This window comes from Styela clava, chromosome 11, assembly GCF_964204865.1.
Source record: "Styela clava chromosome 11, kaStyClav1.hap1.2, whole genome shotgun sequence".
Classification (NCBI taxonomy): Eukaryota; Metazoa; Chordata; class Ascidiacea; order Stolidobranchia; family Styelidae; genus Styela; species Styela clava.
In genome coordinates, this window is record NC_135260.1 from 4,868,166 (window position 1) to 4,883,577 (window position 15,412).

The window sequence follows — 15,412 nt, forward strand, 5'->3', positions numbered from 1 at the left end:
AATCGAATGGTTACAAATCTTCCCTTCAATATGTATCTTGTGGAGTCCCACAAGGTAGCACTCTTGGTCCCCTACTATTTTTAGTCTACATCAATGACCTTCCTACTACCAGTGCGTTCGATACCACACTATTCGCTGATGATACAGCTCTGCTTGACTCTACCACAAATATTGTAGATCTCCAACATGCAATGAATTTGAAAATAAAGCAAATTGACCATTGGTTGAAACTAAATAAATTGTCGCTTAACTATTCGAAAACAAAATTCATGGTTTTTGGGTCTGGGAAAAATATAAGGTTTGAAAACTTTAAATTAGAAGTTGGCACAATTAGCTTAGAAAGAACAAGTATTATAAAATATTTGGGAATAGTTTTGGATGAAAAACTTAATTGGAAAAATCACATAGATTACCTTTCAAAAAAACTTTCTCAATCACTTGGAATGCTTTATAAATTAAGGAGATTTGTAAATCTTGAAACCCTTAAAATAGTTTATAATGGCCTGGTCTTTTCACATCTTCGATATGGTATATTATGTTGGGGTAACGCGACAAAAACTGCTTTAAGACCCCTTGCCGTTTTACAAAATAAGATGATTAGATGTATGATGTACCGAGAGTCATCTAGACAAATACGTATAAATAATGCATAACTGTATCATCATTGTGGATTTCTTCAATTGAAAGAACTCTACATAAGTGAAGTGGGAAAATTTATGTATCGTTATGAAAATGGGCTGCTGCCAGAGTATTTTCAAAACTGTTTTGTCAAAATTTCAAATATCCATCCGTATGAGACCAGGAGTACATCAAATAAATTGTATTTCACCCCGCGATATCAATCTTCAGGCATGAAGAAATCGCTCAAGCTGGAAGGTATTAATGTATGGCAAAGTATTCCACAGAGTATGAAACAGTGTTCCCCACAATTATTTGATCGCAAACTAAAACAACATTTATTAGCGGATTATAATGTGATGCAGTGACGTTCAAATCTCAGTGTATGCTATCAGATTCATAAAATGGATAGGAAATCACCATTTTATAGATGTATGTCTCTGTGAAAATTATTGAAGATGCTATTATATATAGTCTGAAGTGTTCATATGTACTATATAGCTTTGGAAATATGATATTTTAAATTTTTCACCCATTCATAGAAACTGCCTCATTCTCACTATTTGATTTTTGTCTAACATAAAGTAAAATTAAATTTGAGGAAATTATAATTAGGCTTACGCCCTTCTTAATTTTTCACTTCTTTTCGCATTTTATTTACTATTAAAAAAAAGTATAACCTGCATAACCATGCGATCTTTGATTGATACCACCCTATTTGCAAATTAAAACAGCATTTCGGCGGATCATAATGTGATGCAATATCATGCAAATCTCAGTGTATGCTATCAGATTTATAAAATGGATAGGAATTTGCAATCTTATATATAAATTTTTCATATGTCTTTGTGAAAATTATTGAAGATGCTATTATATATAGTCTGAAGTAATAATTATATGTACTATATAGGTTGGGAAGTATGGTATTTTTAATTTTTCACCTATTCATAGAAATTGCCTCATTCTCACGATTTGATTCGTGTCTAACATAAAGTATAATTATTGTAATTAGCCCGCGCCCTTCTTATTCTTTCTCGCATTTTCAATTACTATTAAAAACATGATCTGCGTAATCATATGATGTTCTTGTTCTTTGTAATTTTTATTCCTATTCCAATACTTTCGGGGAATTGATTTCTGGGGCCTCTTAACCGGGCTTAAAACTCAAAAATTTATATTTCTTCTATTGTAATTATGATGCCTGCTTTAGAGTGTCCTGTCTTGGTAGAACCTTACCTTAGGGGTCGGTCGACCTTGTTGACCTTGGAAGTCTAGCCCGTCCCCTTCCGTATTAATTTTTATGCTTATTGTTATTTGCTCATGCTTATTGTATTATGTACTTGTATCGGAAATAAATCATTATCTATCTATTATCTATCTATCCTCAACAATGAGCTAATTCTGCAGTCCAACTGCATCCAAAAAGTAAACCAAATTCGTTTTCTGGGTGTTTAGTGTTTACTCGATGGCAAATTGTCATGGAAATATCACTCACAATTGGTACTATCTAAAACAAGGACAGCACTCGGAGCTATTTCAAAAGTCAATAAAAACCTTAATAAGTCATGCCTGTTAACATTATACCACTCATTAATAGAAAGTCATATACGATATTGCATACTACTTGGATGCATCGTCAAAAAGGTATTACAGCAAAAATTGAAGTGTCTGTAATCAGTTCTTGAGAATGACTTTTGGTAGGGGTCGGAGAGATAGTTTCGCGGATTTGTTTAAAAGTGAAAAACTACTACGTTTTGAAGATTTACTAATACTTGAGATTTGCACATTGATGTTTTTATCTTTTACTGATCAACTCCCTAGTTGCTTCGATCATGTTTTCGTAAATAATAATATTCGAAATAGCAGAAGTCACGATAAATTTTTTGTTCCGTATGTGAGAAAATCAATAGCACAAGAATCGATCACATGGTTTGGTCCTAAATTCTGGAATCCACTGCCTAACAAACAGTATTGAAAGCTCAAAAACGACGTCCAAATTTAGATCAAAACTTAAAAGACATTCATTGAAATTATATTAGCTTTCGTACAGTAAGGACATTCTACTCTCCAGGCATTATTTTTCAGATACAAATGGCTCTTTGATGATTGGCGAAAAAAGTTGAGAAAAGAATGGCAGATGAAAAATATCTCCGTCTGACTAACTATGTCATCGTGTATGTAAGCAACTCCCATTGCTCAGGAAACAAGTCTCGGGTAACCCACTGATCTATTGTCTCTAGTCCCTGCATATTTTTATGGTTTATTAGCTTTGTACAGTCACTTTGTTGGATCGTCCCTAATGAAAAGATCATCCTATACAAATTTAATTTTATCATGCTGAGACGTGGTGACAATAGACCTTATTCATTAAAAACCCATCCTACGCGCAAAAATAAAAGTGATGTAAAAAAAAAACAATTTTAACATCAGCTCTTATGGGAATGTGATAACCAGAGCAGAAAAAAAAAACATTGATGAAATTACCGGAGCATGTTTCATTTTTAAGCAAATCGAAAGCTCAAAAATATCAGCTGATTAACAATTTTGACAATTAACAATTTTGGCATGAAAAGGGTTAAAGATGCAATGCGCCACCTCTAATCATGCAATGCGCCACGTTTGGCGCATGCGCCATAGGTTGGCCACCCCTGCCCTAACTGGTTAAAATTCGTTGTTAGATCTGTAACAATATTCCTCGTATGTATTGTAAACACTCTTAATGAAAACGACGACAGATATCCAGATAATATAACGCATGTTGAAAGCTATTGATCGCTTATATATCGATGATGTCGCGCCAGTCGTCTTCAAACTATCTATCTATTTTGGTATACATATGAACAATAAGATATGTGTTAGCGCAATATTTTTGAGCTTTCGATTTGCTTAAAAATGAAACATGCTCCGGTAATTTCATCAATGTTTTTTTAAAATCGAGTTTATGACGTGCAATCTTTTCCCTAAAAAGTGAGAAATGGAAAGCATGTAGAATTTTAGAACTTTAACATAAACTACTAAATTGCAAGCAGATGTACCTCATTGTTTTGACGAGTGGCATCTCTCTATCATGTACGCACGCGACATAGTAAGTTTACAGCTAGAAGTATCTGGAATTATGGGGAAGCATTGCAATCAAAAGCTTTTTATTTTTCATATTGACATGTTAGAATTGCTAAATAGCCGCCCAGAATTAACGAAAGGTGATGGGCTGGAAATCTAGTTCACAACCAAGGCGCATATTGATCCACGTTCACGTTTGTATTGTGGCCGCCAAAAAAGAGGGAAAATGGATTTCTAAAATGATTTAACAGCTATCTGCGGAACTATTAGTCATAAAATATGAGCTATGACGTATGTTTGTGAGCGCACGTTGCTGTAGCATGGTCAAAAACGTGTTGTTCTGCTTTTCCATTGTGACGTCACGGACTAGGAAGATTCGATTTGAGTCCCTGACCTATTACTCGGATTCGTCGAATCTCTGTGATGCAGGACTCGCCCCATCCCTAGTGCTTATTAAACATTGCATTTCATATTATTTTTACAATTTACAATAGACACTAGAATAAACATAAAAAAAGTCAAAACGCCAAACGTGTTTTTAATTTTAACTTTGGCGTTAAAGAAGACAATAGGGTAACCCTGATCAAAGCCTCATTTTTACTTTCATGTCAAGCAAGATAGATGTGTTTGTGATATCAGAGAGGAGTCGTTTTTTCATCGAACAATGATATTATAACCAAGACATGTGCGGAAGGTGCATATTTAGCTCAGTGCCGGTACCAAAACGTCTTCTGCTTTTAAATGGGATGTAGGCTATCGATTATCAAAAGTATTAGTTATTATCAGAATTTATCAAGATCATCGAAGAAGCAGCGGAAGTCTCTACTGAAACAGATTGGAATCAATGGATAAGGGGTAAATCTATTCTTTAAGTCAATTTATATAGGCATAAATCGAATTTCAGTTAGCAGTTTCATCGCTGTAGGCCGTCCTTTGCAAATCAGTAGGAACCCAGCTAATAATAATTCGAAACGGAACAATAGTTTACTTTTTTTGATGATGCCTTCACACACAAATAATAATTTGACCTACCGATTCTGTAACTTACGTGGCGGTAAAATCTTGAACGAATGAATTACGTTGCTGCGGAAGGCATGATTTGCATATGAAGAAGCTATTAGTATAATTCAGGGGTGGCCAACCTACTTGCGACCGCGTTCGACTAAAATTGTTAAAATAGCTCGCGATCTACTGATTGGTAATAAGTTCATAAACAAAAACAAATGAGTTTAAATATGCAGAGAACTGCACACACGCATACAAGAAATTCCGCAGCTGTCAAAAAGCTAGGTTCCTTGGGCTCATTCTTAATGAAATCGTCATAAAAATTTATATTTTTTAGGTCCAATTCAATTTGTTAATTTGATTATAGTACTCGGATTAAATGCTTCATCATTAATTTAAGATTTGTTCAAATCATACAATTCAGACATGAGACCTGCCTAATTTTTAGTCGTAAGTGTTAAAAATTCCTCAAACAACATCCCGTGTATTATGTAAACAGCGAAAAATAAATATTCTCGAGCCATAAATGTTACATGGCTGCTCAAACTTCTCACTTTGCAATTCATTCCTAGTGCGATTCTCTGCTCACTTGAAAATAGAAAGAATTGGGCATTCTGATGCCACTGCGAGTGAGACAAAGTTATCGTACATGATCGTTTGTCAGTCAAGGCACACGATATTCGGTAAGTTCCTCTCTTATAATCTGCAGCGGCGAAACTTTTGTTACGTAATAATATGCTTTATCGAACCTGCCCAAACTTAAATATTATATGTGTATACCAGCCGTTGGTGTATACCGTGTACTGTATCAGTCTGGGATATGTTGTATATACATATATCGATACCTAAATATATTAATTCATATGCGTAATTTTTAAGTACAATTCATATAGTTAGTCTGTTCATTGTCTATCACGTAAAAAATTGTTCTACCAGTAATAATCCTTCCATGACCTTGTCGATTAACTGCGTGATTCTGCGTACTTTCTATACAATAACTCATGGTGATCCAAGGTTGCGAGGTTGAAAGGCCGCAAATACATTTGAGGAGGTCTCGCGTGCCGCAGTCGGAGAAACCCCAAAAATGATCAAAACACCGCGAGTTTACTCACTTCAATCATATTTGAGAATGAGAGTTTAATCTGTTTTTCACGGAAACTATATGGAGCCTTCAGTTTTAAAATATCCCGAGAAATATCGTGGTATTTTTGTTTTTTCGTGTTTGGTTTTGTAATGTCGCCTAAAATTATATTCTTTCGTGACTGATATCACTTGAAAACACACCAGCCACTGTAGTTTAACGTTGTTGTGGGTAATGGGTAAGGAAATGCGTTTCCTCTCAGTTTACCACGGTCACCTTTTTTCTACACTCATTGTATGATGAATTGTTATATTTGAAAAAAAATATTACTTGTAGCGTGAGCAGGCCTAGTGCTACCGTCAAAAAACAACCATGTCCGTCTAAGTTGGAACCTCGGATCCAGATACAAAAAAATGGATCGCGCGGCGCCAAGTAAGCTCTGCGGTTCGTCACTGCGGTCACATGGCCAACGCTTGAAAATCGAGGAGTGTTTTGACTAAAATTAAGGCACGAAACGCCTTTTCAAATGAGGATTTTTTTGACGCGAGCTCATCTCATCGGCTTGGTCCCTGTCTGTACAAAACACTTCATTCTTTATATATAGGATTACCCTATTTTTTGACTTCAAAGCGGGACGCCTCTTGTAACTTTACAGTTTCCGATTTTACTACATAGTTCCACATTTAAGCCATCCCGACTTTCTTCATTGACCATATTGACATCGAGAGTTCATGCGCATATCCTCTGTCTAAATATCGAGTTCAGTTTAAAAAATAGAAAGAAATAGACGATAACGATAAAAATGATCCGAATTTAGATTTTTTTATGCACAACAAAAGGAATAAAGAATATGGAAATAGTCTGTCGTTTTCAAGCATTGAGAATTTGCTTATTCGCCCAAGCATGCTTTTCTGTATAGATAACACCTTTAAAAAAATGTTGTTTAATGTCACATTCACGCGAACGTCCAAACAGGACCAGTTATAATTGATTTTTTTTTGTGATACGTTCGCTAACAATGTTAGCGGGAAACAGCGGAACAAACAAAATAACGCATTCACCTTCAGTAGGTACGCCAGCGTTGCGCTACACAGCAACAACAGTAATGAGAACATGTTGGTGTATTATGCTGGATGGCTGAACGCAATAGCGGGACTTTTGGCTGACTTGGCGGGACAAGACGCTAAAAAGCGGGACTGTTCCGCCTAAAGCGGGACGTTTGGTGAGCCTATCTATATACCGATCACAGGACGTCATTTCCATATAGCAGTTGTTCTTGAACTTTTTTGAGCGCGACGAAATCTGAGATTTATGAATACTCGCGACCCAATCCTTAATTTTGCAAAAAATATATATTTTAGTGTTAGTACTATTTGATTCAAATACAGACAAAGCTTTATCAAAAACATTGACACAGACCTTTATTATATCTCCTATACCTACACGGCTCTATTTTACTGGGCTCAATGTGGAAATCGACACACAAATCGAAGCGATTGCAAGCCTTACTTTTAATAACCACCAGTGCCGAAAATCCTTGCTCGCATAGATATGCGGTCGCGAATGGTAGCAGAAAAGTTATTTCTTCGTTTCCAATTATCTATATCGCTGTCTGTAGCAAACATGACATCATAGCTAGCCCTTCAGTCACGCAAATTTTCACTCGTCACATTTGCTCACAGTGCTTCGTTCGCTGTTGAAGTCACCTTCTCTCTAGATCTTGAATCAGCTGAATTTGACAGGCCAGCTCATTTTTTTGCGTTGTCTATTAGGATTCACATTACCAAAGAAGGGATCCATTTTTGGTTATTTTTCTTCATAAAGATGACATTCCGCGCGTGCATGATTACTGACACCCATAAAAAAATGACTCATGACAATTATTTCTTTATATTTCATTGTTTTTAAATACCCCAAAGTTAAGAGGGTACATTGAGACATTGAACCAGTTTAAACATCTCCTATTGGATCGCCCTTGCATTGACGACCTTGGCGCGAGCCATTTTTATACCTTCCGCGACCCATGTTCGGGTCGCGACTCATACTTTAAGAGCCACTGCCATATAGACACCGTCTTGACGTTTATAGATATAACAATGAAATTCCATGATATTGACAAACATCAATCCCGACATCGGGATCAGGAAAAGGACAATTGCCAGTTGGAAACAAATCAAAATTGTTCTGCTAATAGATACAAATATTTGCCAACGGTTAGTTAGTGATAAGATCTTTTGTTATATTAAAATTCAACCCATTTATATAAAGGATAGGATTCAAATATTTATCCCGCGGAGAGGAAAACGATAATAAGGCTTAACCATATGGAGTTACCATTCCATGTCAAATATGGGATTAGTTATAGTTATTTGTTTACGGAAGCATGGACTTGATGGTGAAGTAAGCCGAAACCGACCAGCGGTTACGCAAAGCACCCTATGGTGACGAGGAGTCCAGCAATTCTCTCGCACATAGCCATCCCCGCATGGGATTCGAACCTGCGAGTCCACACAGAGTAATCAGAGTCCTAACGCTTAGCACCATGAGCCACCCCGCCGCGCCTTTCATAAGATTATGATCTAAGCCGGACTATACTATGTTGGTTGGGCTATTGACCGCCGCAGACAACTGACCATTAGTCATAAAATAGCTTATCCTGTTCCTCACAAACCCAGAACCGTTTACAAATCACTCAAACTTGCTTGATCAGTTAGTATTGCAAATCGCAGGATGATCCAGATAATAAATAAAGGAACTAATCTGCTAAACGTTACCAATAGATATTATGACAAAGAAAATTAGATTAAAATAGTTTGGTGCATGTCTATCACGTAAATGCAAATTCCAATCTTTATATGAAAAAATGTAAATTTCAATGTAGTCATACCTAGTAACTACTATTTGCAGACGAATATAATCTTAACATCAAAAATACAATCGATAATATGAACAAAAATTATCAAGGTAAAGAACATTTAAACAAGGAGTTGCGTTCGTGAACCTATATATTTGAAGTATACACAGCCACTGATTAAATTTTTTATTCCATAAAATATTTTTGATTTACCGTTATATTTTTGTCAAAACTCAACAATTTTTTGACAAAGTTTATAATGTACGAATTACCAGAGGGAAAATTTCTGTTGCATTCGTGTTCATTGGCCAAATAGGCTCTTAATTTTTTTCTTTATTCTTTCCCGGATCGACTTTTTTACCTCAGCCACATCCACGGTATCAACGATTCTTTCACTCCTATTCTCCTCATTCATTTGTTTCATTTTCTCGTACGACTCATTGAGCTTAATTTGGGCGACTTCATTAAACTCCTCCAGGGTGTATGAAGGCAAAAACAGCTTCATTCTTCGTGAAGACATATCTTCCTTAACGTGATCCTTGATTCGAATGTAGTGTTCTTCAAGCTCTTTACTATCGATGTATCGATCATCCATTATCTGAAAAAAAAATTCAAATTGGCCTCAGAGATTTATACTTCAGACAATTTGTGTTGAAAAGATTTAGAATTAAAATTGTAAGGGATCATTTGAAAAGTAATGCCTGCAGAGTATGTTTTTATGTCACGCAAATTATAGTTGATACCCTACTATACTAGATATTGATAGAGGAGTATTATATACGGCAGTTTCCGGCTGAAATATTCACCTCTCAGCTACGGTCTTACCTTCTGAAGATTTCCTTCCTCTTCGATAACAAGTTCCTCAATCATACACTCTACTTCCTCCTTGATAAGTGCCTGAAATATGTTTGAGATTATACATTTCAAAAGTCTGGTATATAGTTCAGCAGTCCTCAATCTAAACAATAAATCTCGGAGCGGATTTAGACAATGTGAGGCCCCAGTCTATGCTTTTTGTACATTAAATTAGGAAACTCAGTAATAAAACGCCATGTCACCAAAAAACTGCGTCCATGATCTACTGATAAATAAATATTTACTCATAAATAAAATTATCGTTCTGTTACTGAAATGAAGGGGGCTTCTGATAAAAAAAAGATTCAAAATAGCAAAAAAATATACATTTTTATTTGAATCAGGGATTAACACGACGGGGCAAAACACATAAATATGTGACGCTGAGGGTCGGAATATCCAACCACACATTGAATTTTTGGAAACTCGAAAATGAGCATTCAAGTACTCAGCCGCAAGCTTTTGCGGATTTTGTCTTACACATTGCCACTTTTTTATTGAATTGCTCGACGCAAGATTATTTTTTACGCGAGATTTTCGGGATGTGTGTCATTTCCATACTTATAGTTCCTTTAAAAATATTCAAAGCAACGACTGCTTGTAATTTTGTTCTACTTCGTTATTTTCCGAGAGATCGTCCATTCGGAAGGCCTATCATTTTTCTTCAAAAACACAATGCTACCGTAAATAGCAGAGTGTTTTGTACAATAGTGTCGCCCAGTATGTTCCCCAGATTTTTTTTTTTTTTTCTAAATGTAGGAGGTGGTAGATATTTGTTATTAGGGATAAAACTATCTGTAACTCATAAAAATGTGTTATTTATGTGACTGATAATCTCACTGGCATATGAGTAGGGCTGGGCATTTCGAATCGAATAGTAAATTATTCAAATCGCTTCAGAGCGAAATTTCGGATAGTCGCCATCTTGTCTTTTTCTTTCCGCCAATGGTCGAGGTAAATTTCTCAAATTTTTTTATTGAAGTCATATGTTTTCAACGCAATTCTGACATGTAACTCTTTTCTGTAGTGAGGTATTGATGAAAACGTGTTATTATATGTGAACGCTCAGCAATCTGCCTGAGTGATGTATTCTACGTCTTCAGTAATTTATGTGTCTGGAGGACGTCATACAATAAAAATAAGTTACATACAATTTTATATCTCTCAAGTATTCGAGATTCGATTTGGTCATCAGGTAGTTGAAAAGGCTCAGCCCCGCATATAAGCCACTTTCAGAATATTCGAATATGGTGTCACATCTAACAATTAGGAGGGGGGGGGGGTGTCCATATCATTGCTTGCGTGGATCTCTGTCCACGGTCGCTGTCCTTTTACAGGAACGCTGTAAATTGCCGAAAGGGGGGTTCAAACATGGAACCGTGTCCTGATTCCGGATATAGTATGGAGAGCTGATTTTCCACTGTGCTTCGTGGCCCACCTTTCCCTACACTATTATATCATCTATCCTGTGATATTTGTAACACTTTTTTTTTACAAGTTTGAAATTGAATTATTGACGAAAACTTTCTTCTATGCAATACCCAATTTCAACTAACCCAATTTTTTTCATTGCGCTTTTCTGCATCCTTTTTCATTTTATCAAGATCCAATTTCATCTCATCCAAGTAGTCAAGCACGCAGTCACAATCTTTTAAATATTGTCTTTTTTTTTCCGTCTCATTCTCAAATCTACTTTTATCCATGTCTTCCGGACTGTTACCTTTGTCCTAAAAGTCATATCTCGGTATTATTTTCTCACCAATTAATAAATACTGGGGTCAGTCGTAAAAAACGAATATATTGGATTGAAAAAAAAAAAATTCTAAAATATTTTTTGCTCCATAGATTTTTAAATGTCTTAGATATTTTTTTAAATTTTGGTATTGAATTTTTCATCTATCCACTGTTACTTTTCGTCCAATTCACCCTTGAAAGCGCACACAAGTTACAATTCGTGCCTTAGAATATTATGGATGAATTTCCTTAGGCTTAGACGATGTTATACTTACCAGGCCAGCTTGCAATTCTTTCATGTATTCACCATTGACTTTGTCTACGAGCTGTGCCCAATGTCTTTCCTCCGGCGGCAGTGAAAACTGTAATGCCATGCCATAAAAAAGTGTAATATTCTCTGAGATTAAATAGATTTGAACGATACCCGTAACAAACCCCAATAACTGACTGCATCACATTGAGTTGTTGACAAGCTGATTTATGCCATGAATTGGTACAATAACGTGGTTGAGTATGTGGAATTTTACAACAATGGGATAGTTTAAAGTGCTCTTTTTTAATACTTTTGAGTGACTTATTCTTTAAAGTTCGGCACGAAATACTATTTTGCAAAGTGCTTTGTTATTCTTATAATAATAAAAAATTGGATAGACTCTAGCTAATTTGATAAAAGTTCGGGCGAACTTTTTACATAATGTGAGATGAAAAATTGACTAGTGCAAATGCCAATATTATGTTTTTATTCATTTTGGCAAAAATATTTCGTGATATTTCGAGCATTCGTGATATTATCGTTTTGTCAACCAGTTCAACAAATTTTTTAGTGTTTTAACTTTGTCTCACTAAATTCAAATGATATACAATCTTAAAACAAAATCACCTACCTGATTCTGAATCCCTCTATCGATCATTTGTTCAACTTTTTCATTGACAGAATTATCATCATCGGCACTCGTTTTTGACGGAATCTGGTATTTTTTAATAATGTTATACTAGTTTAATAAGCCCATTTCAAATACTTTGTTACATTTTACTTTGTGTTTTCGCGTTTTATTGTTTCTTACTAACTACTTGATCCTAAATAACATTGAACTGATGTCGAGAAGATACTCTTTTGAGCATGGTTCCTCTGAAATAAAAATTCGAATGTGCAAAAGCTTTCCAGAGTCTCTAGATTCTAGAACGTTAATGGTGATTTTATTCGGTTGAAGTTTTTCTTACTTTACTCTTTTGTCCGACCACCGCCACATGTCTAGCTTTTTGAAAATGATTGTCCATTTTTGCATTGAGTGAAATTAGATATTTCATCTCGATGTGAGTCAAACCTTTGCTGATAAATTCTTTCATCGCTTCTCTATGGATAGTTTCGGCATGTAACTTCATTTCGCCTGGAGGTTGATATTTGGCCGTTTTCTGAAAGTATGAAAGTTTAAAGATGAATACAATGCTCAAATACACAGAATCGGAAGTCAAATGGCTACGTCAAAGAAATATAACTAGCAGTTGGGGTTACGTGAAACAAACTACCTTTCCTTGCTTAATGCCTCTAAGCAAGTGGATTGGACGACAATCCGTATTTATTGACGAGCCTTATTTCGTCATTGTGACGTTGTAGAGACATAATTTCTGAATGGAGTAGTCAGGTGGAGATAAGACCACGTCATATATAGCTTGCCAAAGTGTAGCTACTATCGTCCGAAATGGCATCTCCGCCAACGATAACGAACTCACTAACACCATCGATTTCTCTCATATCGGGATCGTTACGACGAGAGCAGTATCATGCTCGATTTCGGGTGATCGCGTTTTGGAAGGCAATCCGTATACTTTGACGGAACTTATATCATCACTGTGACGTTAGAAATGACATATGTAAAAATGTTTATGCCAATCCAATTAGAAGTACTTGGCGACGTTTAGTGAACTAGCCCCTTTCTGTGAACAAAAAATTTCGTAATTAGGGACATATTTTAAACTATAAATGCCCCAAACCGTTCTAAGCTTCCACAAAACTCCGATTCAAATATTTATATATATTATAAACGATGTTTAAAACCTGTAACAAATGATGTTAGAATTAGATTATACATAATGATTAAAAAAAGGTACACATGGAAAGAAGAGAGAAATGTGAATAAAAAATACGAATGGTATGTTTGTATATCTTTTGGCTTTGGCCGACTAGACCAAGCAAACATTACGGTGAGTTCGAGGACGGATGTCGGAGGATGTGGGAGAGGGAAACCGTTTGTCAGCTAAAAAAGAACAATGAAGCACAAACAAAAATAAGCACTTGTCGTTCACTGAATTTTGCTAGTGACTGAATCTGAGTGAGACGAATTGTAAGTGCCAGCGGGAAACAAACGGGTAAATGGGGTAGCAGGAAGTTGATGAGCGTGACCCAATGGCAAAGCCGACTTTAAATTCGCTTTCCCAGATTATGAATTTTTTTTACTCGACTTCATTTTCTGATTATCATCGGAGATTTGGAGTCAAAAATTACGACTTCCGTCTCGGAAGAATTCGAAATTTTGACTATGAAAAGGAAACAAGCAAAACCGTGATTTTACAGCCTTGGCAGGGGCACCAATCCATAACTGGCAATCGGAAGAACAAAACATTTACCTCTATCCATCTCTGTACGCTTGCATGCATCAGAGCTATTTTCAATCCGTACAAGTGCTGCTTTCTTTTCTCCTGTTATCAATATAAATGTAGCACATTTCAAGTTTTTGTACCAAGCTAGCATATATACAGGCAGCAATATTATAGCAAATTGCTTGGTTTATTTATAGTGAACGAAACATACTATATATGGATAAGCTGGCGTGCTAGGGTAGATAATAATCTATCACGTTATCTATGGAAAAAACGTATTTGTATCTCACAGATCCTCTTTTCTTGAACTTTGAAAACTGAAAGATTTTTAGTTCAACACTAATCATATTTATTGCAAGAAAAGAAATGTGCGTTGTTACATCCTGATTAGTGTTGAACTAAGCGTTTTTTTAAACTGGAATTTCAACACCCGTCCAACTATGGTATTTCATAGTTACATTACTCTGCTATGTATTCAAATGAATTTACGGTTTGTAAAATTGGTATACCTTGATCTGTCGTTGAGCTTGGACTCTTACTTCGTTTAGAGCGAATATTTCATCAAAGTACTTTTTCGCATCCATTTCAAGCTGTCTTATGTTTGCTTTACTTTTATATTTCTCGCGAATGTTTTGCAGGTATTGGTCATGTGATCGTCGCAATAAATCCGGATCGACTATTCCTTCGCAAGTCACCTTTATGTAAATGCAGAATTATCAACTTGTACCAATATACCAGAACTGATTCTGAATTTCATAGAACAAGCTCAAATTCATTCTCATTTATCACACTATAATTTGGTTCAAAAATTTATTTGCAGATATCTTACCTTTATGACATACTGTTAATGAGGCTTAATATTGCTTTGAAAGCAGAAAATTCTCATAAAATACGGTTTTTAACAAAGACTAAAAATCTCTGAGAAATTGTAATTTTTAAATTGAATTTTTCTCTGCAAGAAGATATATATATTTACTTGGTGAATAGCAGATTGATATTCTGCAGTTGCTTTTGCCGTTTGTTGAGCTTCTATCAACTCTATTTCTCTCTGAAAATAATTTTTAAGAGGAATTAGTATTGCGCAATCTTGTGTGTAGAATGAAATATGTTCTCTATATCCCATGCCCATTTAATTTTATTAGGCACAGGTAAATGTACATTATTTTGAATAGGAAGTTACACTCTCTTTTTCTGCTCCACTTGAAAAAAATTTATTATTGCTTTAAAAATTGGTCTTTTGCGAAAGAGGGAAGAACTGATTGTTGGGAGTAATATTCAAATCACTATTTCTGGCACAATGGTTCATGGCTATGAAATTATGGAGGATTATCCCACCAATTTATTATTGCTTTAAAAATTGGTCTTTTGCGAAAGAGGGAAGAACTGATTGTTGGGAGTAATATTCAAATCACTATTTCTGGCACAATGGTTCATGGCTATAAAATTATGGAGGATTATCCCAGTCCGTAATATAAATAATTGGCGTTCTCGTAGTATGTGCACCAAGATGTTGCACAACCTGAACCCTAACCTGGTACATATACTATGTTCCAGTTGTGCGCCATCTTGGTGCACATACTTCTGGAGCTCCGAATAATTATTATTAT